We start from the raw sequence: 7,366 nt of genomic DNA, 5'->3' as shown, positions 1-7,366 counted from the left end.
TTTTCAGTAGCAGGGATTGAACTCAGGACCCTACGCTTGCCAGGCAAGCACTTATTCTACTGAGCTGTCTCCCTGGCCCTCTTCCGATTTGATTTGAAACTGTCTCATTGCTGTTTGTCAATAAAATTTTGAAAAAAAAAAAAAAAGCTTTTTCTGCATCTATTGAGGTAATCATGTAAAAAAAAAAAACCTACAGTGCTCTGAAAAAGGATATTGAAGAAAATACCAGAAAACAGAGGTCTGGCCAGATAGCTCAGCTGACTAAAGCACCTGCTCAGACAGGTGCAGGGACCAGTTCGATCCCTAGCGTGCTGTGCTGGCCCTGCCCCTGGGGTGCGCTGAGACAGCGACTGAGACTGGGTATGGTGCTGCACGCCTGTAATCCCATTTGGAAGGGAGAAAACAGAAGAATCACTATGAGTCTGATCTGTGTAGTGAGACCCTGTAGACCCTGTACTAAAATACAAAAACAAAAAAAAGTATGTAAAACTAATCATACATTCTTGTTACAGATGCCAGTGACTAAGTTGGGGGATTTTATTTTCCTTTCCATATTTTAGGGAAAGGTCTACAGGGTGTTCAGGGTCTCACTGCTACATCGGACTCATAGTGATCTGCCTGTTTACAGACTCCCAAGAGCTAGGATTACAGGCGCGCACCACCATGCCCAGTCTCAGCGCGCCCGGGGTGGGGGGAGGCTGGCACAGCAGACCCGGGAATCTAACTCCTGGCCCTTGTGCCTGCTTGTGGGCATTCTAATCCACTGAGCTATTTTCCCTGCTCTTCTTTTCTTTTCTAAGCATAAAGTAATCACTATACTTCGGTTTCTCTTCAGATCCTTTTACTAAAGCAATCACTACAGCTGCAACTCAAAACATGTAGCAGGAGTGGTGGTCCACCTTTTAGGTAAGACAGCAGCCTCCATCTCCCAAGCTGTGCTCTTTGCTCAGAAAACAGGAGGAGCCGGAGAGAACGTTCTCTCTGCCGCAAGCATTCCTGCTGCAGGACAGGAGCTCGCGCCCGCCAGCTGCTCCTCTCTCCACTGAGCAAGAATGCAGCTGAGGTTGGAAACCTGTCACCACACTGGAGCCCGCATCCACCTGTCCCTCTTGTCACTCTCCTTCTCCAAAGTCCTCTTGGATTTAAAAACTATAGCCACAAAGACGGGATTTGCTTTCACTCTTTCTAGAACAGCTCTGCATGGATACCACACATGCATCAGATGTCCTGGGATGCTGGTGTCCCTTCAGATTGTGATATTTACATGAAATAACAGCTGCACAGGACTAAGAACAGTTAAGGCACACAGACTGAGGAATTGTCTGGTTAGTCAAATATTGAATGCAAATTGTATTTTTCAATTAAATAAAAAAGAAAATGATAAAAAGAAAAATACTCAGTTATAATTTATAAAAGTCATATTAACAAATTTTCTGTTTCTCATAAGTAGAAAATTAGTGTATATATAATTATACAGGTCATAGTATGGCCTTTTCCTCCTCTATAGCAGAAAAGAAAACTCTTACTGTATATATAGATATTAATATACTATTAATATCATCATGCTTGAATTTTGAAATTATTTCTAAAACACGCCTATTTTTTGCAGTTTTGTGGGAAGAAATGATTGCAACATATTTAGAAGGAAAAACCTTTAACTCTTTAGAAGAGCAGTAGCAAAGATGTTTTACATAATCTCACATTTTCTAAAATTGAAGATAATGTGTAGCTAAGCCCATAAATGATCTAAAATGTGCGACTGGGGGTTGGAGACCAAGCAAACCTCAGCTCTGGGTCGAAGTGCAGTGTCACCACCCAGCAGACCCCAGAAGGCAAACTGAAGCCCAAATGGGTGAAGACTGGGGGACACAGGCAGAAGCCGGGCACACACTTCAGGATAGGTTCTTTGTCACACCCAGTTGCCCTAGTCACCAACAAAGTCTGGTTTTTTGTTTGTCTGTTTTTAACCACTTTACAAATTAGTTATCTTCTCAAACCATTTCAGTGAAGAATGGAGAAAGAGAAGAGAAGGGTGGGCATGTAGCTCCACAGGAGAGCATCTGCCTAGGGTGCCATGTCCTAGTTTTATCCCCTATCCCAGGCAAGAAAAAATGGGGGGAGGAAGGGAAGAAGAGAGAGGAAACTGGCTTCTATACTCCGAGGGCCACATGGCTGTTATTTAGGAAAAGAAGAGAGATGTTTATTATTTTTTTTTTATGTATTTAGTACAGGGTCTACAGGGTCTCACTACACAGATCAGACTTGTAGTGATTCTTCCTATTTTCAGCCTACAAGCGCTGGGACTACAAGTACCACCACACCCAGTCTCAATCACTGTCTCAGCATGCTCTGGGGGCGGGACCAGCACAGCACACTGGGGATTGAACCCTGGTCCCTGTGTCTGCCTAAGCAAGCGCTTTAATGCACTGTGCTATCTGGCTGAGATAGGGAAATATTAAGTTAGGTGTTATGTTGCTATTTATAAATTATGATCATGAATAAATGAACTCCATAAAAGATTACCTTTTCACTTCTACTAATGTCATCCAGGTGTGGTGGTGCACACCTGTAATCCCAATACTTAGGAGGCTTAGACAGGAGGATTGCCATAAATTCAAGGCTAGTCTGGGCTACATAGTGAGATGAAAACCAGCCTGAATTTCAGAGTAAGACCTTGTCTCAAAAATTTAAATTAAATTAAATTTAAAAAGTTTTGGGCAAGCCAAATAGCTCAGTGGATTAAAGCACTTGAAAGCTGGTGCAGGGGTTGGGGGCTTGATCCCCAGGCCAGCTGTGCTGGCCCCACCCCCAGGGCACGCTGAGCTGGCAATTGAGACTGGGCGTGGTGGCATGCGCCTGTAATCCCAGCTCTTGGGAGACTATAAACAGGAGAATCATTATGAGTCCAATCTAGTAGTGAGACCCTGAACACCCTGTAGACCCTTCCCTAAAATACAAAAAAAAAAAAAAATGTAAAATCCAGTCCACATTTAGTCAGGGTTTTATACCATGTGATCACAATAATTAAGATATAAGAGAACATTAAGAACCAATAGCTAGACAAAAGCAAGATAGATCCAAAGTCCTGACACAGAATTAATATGACACTGACTAGGGAGGAGCAGGAGTGACATCTTTAAAAATGGGCTCCCAGGGGGAACTACCCACTTGCCCCCCCCCAACCCCGTCTCTCTCTTGGACAGGAGCTTTCTTTCTCTCAATAAATATTTTCTGCTCATAAATAAATAAATAAATAAATAAATAAATAAATAAAAATAGACTCCCACAGCACATGCCGCACTGGCCCCACCCCTGGGCACACGGAGCCAGCCACCAGGACTGGGCTCAGTGGCTCATACCTATAATCCCAGCATTGGGGAGACTGAGACAGGAGGATCACGAGAGTCCAAGCTTCATAGTGAGACCCTGTACCAAATAAATAAAGACGAGCTCCCACTGGGAGATTCTAAAGAGAGTGACCAAAGTACTGCTGTTTATCCATGCTGTATATAAATTCATCCTCATTTTACCTTTCAATAAAGAGACAAACATTTGAGGTATGACTGAAAAATAAGGTATGTGCTTCAATTTTGAAAAAAAATTATGGTAAAAACCATATGCCGTGCAGTTCCCTCAGAATCCTCCCCCTTCCTTTGAACACACTTATCCCACAGCTCTGGCCACTTGCTGCAGTGGCTCTGGAGTCCTCTTTCCAGGGGGTCTTTCAGTTGCACTGCTGTGGTTGCCTCCATGTCTGTGAATCAACTCAAAACGCTGACCTCCCACAGTGATTCTCATTTTGGGGAAGAGCCCCTCACTATAGCCTTGACCACACCGCATAAAGACCTGAAAGAGGACTCTGAGCTGCTTCAGGAAGTGGCAGGAATGATGGGTAATGTGTTGGGAGTGAGGGGGAGGCCTGTGAGGGGAATTCGTGGCAGTGTGTCTTCTACTGTAATTTTTTTTAATTTCAGCGCACCATAATTTTTATCAACCTCGTATCTCTCTACTGAGAAGCTCAAAGTGGACATGCTTGGGGACATCCTTGCTGACTTACAGAGCCACCTCTGCCTGTATCTGTTGTTCTGCTGACATTAAGATTAGAAAATAAGGGGACACATTTACCCTCACTGACCTAGGGTAGCTTAGCTATTCCCATAACAAAGTTTATCAGTAAGAAATTGGCTGAGAAAAATCGCTTATCAGTCCTGAACATTTCAACTGTGGAAAGGGACACATCGCAGGCTGGGGTTTTCCAGTTCTAACCTGCTTTCCCTTGGGCACTGCGTCCCTCTGAGAGGAAGGGGCACCTGGGAGCCAGCCGCTCTGGGCTGGTCCCACTCAGCACTCCCCACCGCTCACCCTCCCAGAATGCCTCACCCTTCACCGTTCCTGCACCTTTCTTTCCACTAAGTTCTAGCACATGCCAGGAGCCTGGCAAGACTCTGAAGTTAAGCTGAGGTTTAACAAAACCTAACCCAGCCATAGCCCTTCCTAAATCAGAGCACGTGGCTCCTCCTGGCAAGGAACCACATCGACTTTTAAAATACACTCTGCACCCAGGCACAGTGTGAGCCCTCAGTACCGCATGTTCGCATTAAACAGTAGTAATTTCAACACTGACGCACCATGACTTCTGGGCGTGCTCAAATAATATGAGCTACTGAAACTTCACTACACATGTGCTCTCCTATGAGCTCTGCTGCATAGAAAGCTCATTCAGATTCAAGTCTGAGCTGCTCTGGAACATATTTACTTATAAGATAATTTTCCCGGTGGAATGGGGATCCAATTTACACATTCAGTAGTTTCAATAAATAAGCAAGCAGGCTGTAGCCTTCCCATCACGGTCTTCCTCAGGAGCCTGTTATTGTGCACAGCATGGCTATTGTGTTGCTGTGGACTGTGCCGCGTGTGTCCATGTGTGTGAACTGACACAGATCCAGATGTCGGAAGCAGATGACTGCTAATCACTAAGTGGTCACTATAAGCCGGGCAGTGTGCTAATTGCTCAGCTCATTTGTTGAACAAAATGTTTGTTGAGTACCTTTCATGTGTTAGGCACTGCCTGAGGTGCTAGTTATATAGAAACTAAAAAAGACAAACATGGGTCCAGTCTTCATGTAAATTAGAGTCTAGTAAAGAAATTTTTTTTAAGGAAGGGTCTGCAGGGTTTCAGGTTCTCACTACTAGAGCAGACTTGTAGTGATCCGCCTGTTTACAGCCTCCCAAGAGTTGGGATTACAGGTGTGCGCCACCATGCCTTCAACTGCTGTCTCAATTGCTGTCTCAGCGTGCTCCGGGGGGGGGGGGGGGGCTGGCACATCAGGCCCAGGGTTCCAACCCCCAGCCCTTGCACCTGTTTGCAGGGGCTTTAATTTGCTGAGCTATTTGGCTGGCTCTTTAGTAAAGAAATTTTTAATGAAAACTATAGCAAGGAATCTAACTGGTCCAAAGTTTTGCCTCACTGATAAAACAGCATTTTTTTTTTCAAGAACTGAAAGATAATTCAGAAGGTAAAAAGCGGACTCAGGCAGGACATTTAGTGAGTTTGACAAAGTAAAAAAAGTTTAAGAGGAAGGCAAGAAACAAGGTGGAGGGCTGGGGAGATACTCAACAGTCTAAGGGTCTGTCTGGCAAGTGCAAGGACCCAGGTTCGATTCCTGGTACCACAAGTCATGTCAATTCCAGAACCCCAGGCATGCTGTGTGCCTGTAATCCCAGTGCTAGGGAGGCTGAGACAGGAGGATCACTGTGAGAACAAGCTACATAGTGAGACCCTGTAACAAATAAATTTTTTTAAAAAATTTAAGAACTTTAAAAAAGAAACTAGATGGAGAGGTGGAGAAGCAAGCAGAGGTCAGTCAGGAAGGGCTTGTGATGCAGGTAAAGGAATTTGGGCTTCGAAGACAACAGAAGGTAAGCAAACCGGTGTCTCCATCTGATGTGTGCTCAAAAGATTGCAGTTGGCTCTACAAACCCAGGAATGCAGACAGAGCCCTGTTTAAAGCCCTTGCGGGCTGGGAGCCACTGAGCGGGACTGTGGTGCAGACACCGGGAGAAGCACGGTAGGCAGACACGTCAGGCACGAAGATCGCAGAATCTTGACCTTCTGGCCCAGGTCGGACTGAGAAGGGCACAGCAGGAAGAAAAGGAAACGGCGCCCCAAGGTCGCCTCGTGGGGGCCACTCTGTTAGCCCGCCAGAGAGCTTGTTTCACTTGGAACACGGCCAAGATTTTTCTTTCCGGTTGTGTCTCCATTATCAGTTCTCCACGCGCGTGACTGATGCACTGAGCATGCCTGCTGCGGACGCTGTGAGAAGACCCGGAGCACTTTTGAGTCAATGAACAAGACACGTTTGCACTCAGTTTACAGAAGAAAAGCACACAGTTTATAGAAGACAGCTGTAAGGTTTGATCAAAACATACAATGAATGTCTAAAAAGGTGTTTGTTTGTTTGTTTGTTTTAATTGCAGTAAAAGATGCATTGCAGCTCTTTGCTCCAGAAAGCCATCTTCATGATTGAACTTAGGGTCTCTTGGCTCCCCAGTAATTATATAAATGTTTTAGAGTGTTTGTTTTCACAATGTGTTGCACTGGGAGTGGTGGATTGGAATTAACTTGGTGGAATTCCAATAATGAATTTTTGGGATTATAAACATAGACTTTTTGGACAGAGATGAGAACCAGGAGGGGACTCCAACAATGGTGCTCAATGTGGCTGGAACGCACAACTTTCTCAACACAAAGACCACTAACCAAAATCACGTGCTGGCAATCTACTGGACCTTTCGTGACCAATTTAAAGACAATCAAGAGACATTACAACCATAAGAGCTGTTCCTTGGCCAGAAGCCAACCTATCTACACAACACATCAAGCTCTCTCCCAAGACCTCAAGCAATAAACCTGACAGCACATCATCCACCTTCCTGGGAAGGCCTGCAGCAGACCATTCCTAAGGCTTGCCACCTAGTTAACAGCCAGGGCTTGAGTCAATAACCTGATAATCTTCTCTTTGTAATGCCTACTCTTATAGCAGCTTCTCTGTATACTGCTGTGGTTCAAGGACAAATGTATTGGGCCTACATTCCTAATGCATCCTGGCTTAGACCTCTTAGATGGATGGACAGGCCCCTAGAGGTTCTCCATTCTACAGAAAGCAACACCCCTATATGTATCATGGGTATTTGTAGGCCATACCTGGCCTACAAATTTTAATGCATTTTCAAGAACAGACTAAACTTAATATTACATCTCATTTTGTATGTCTTCCTTTGTGTGTAGCCCATTTACAACAAGATGCTAGCCTTTGCATGATGGCTACAGATCAGACTTGGGAAGTGCAACTGTTTAAAGGACAAC

Source organism: Octodon degus, unplaced genomic scaffold (genome assembly GCF_000260255.1).
Source record: "Octodon degus isolate 3935 unplaced genomic scaffold, OctDeg1.0 scaffold00016, whole genome shotgun sequence".
Taxonomy (NCBI): Eukaryota; Metazoa; Chordata; class Mammalia; order Rodentia; family Octodontidae; genus Octodon; species Octodon degus.
Note: the sequence above shows the minus strand (reverse complement) of the source record.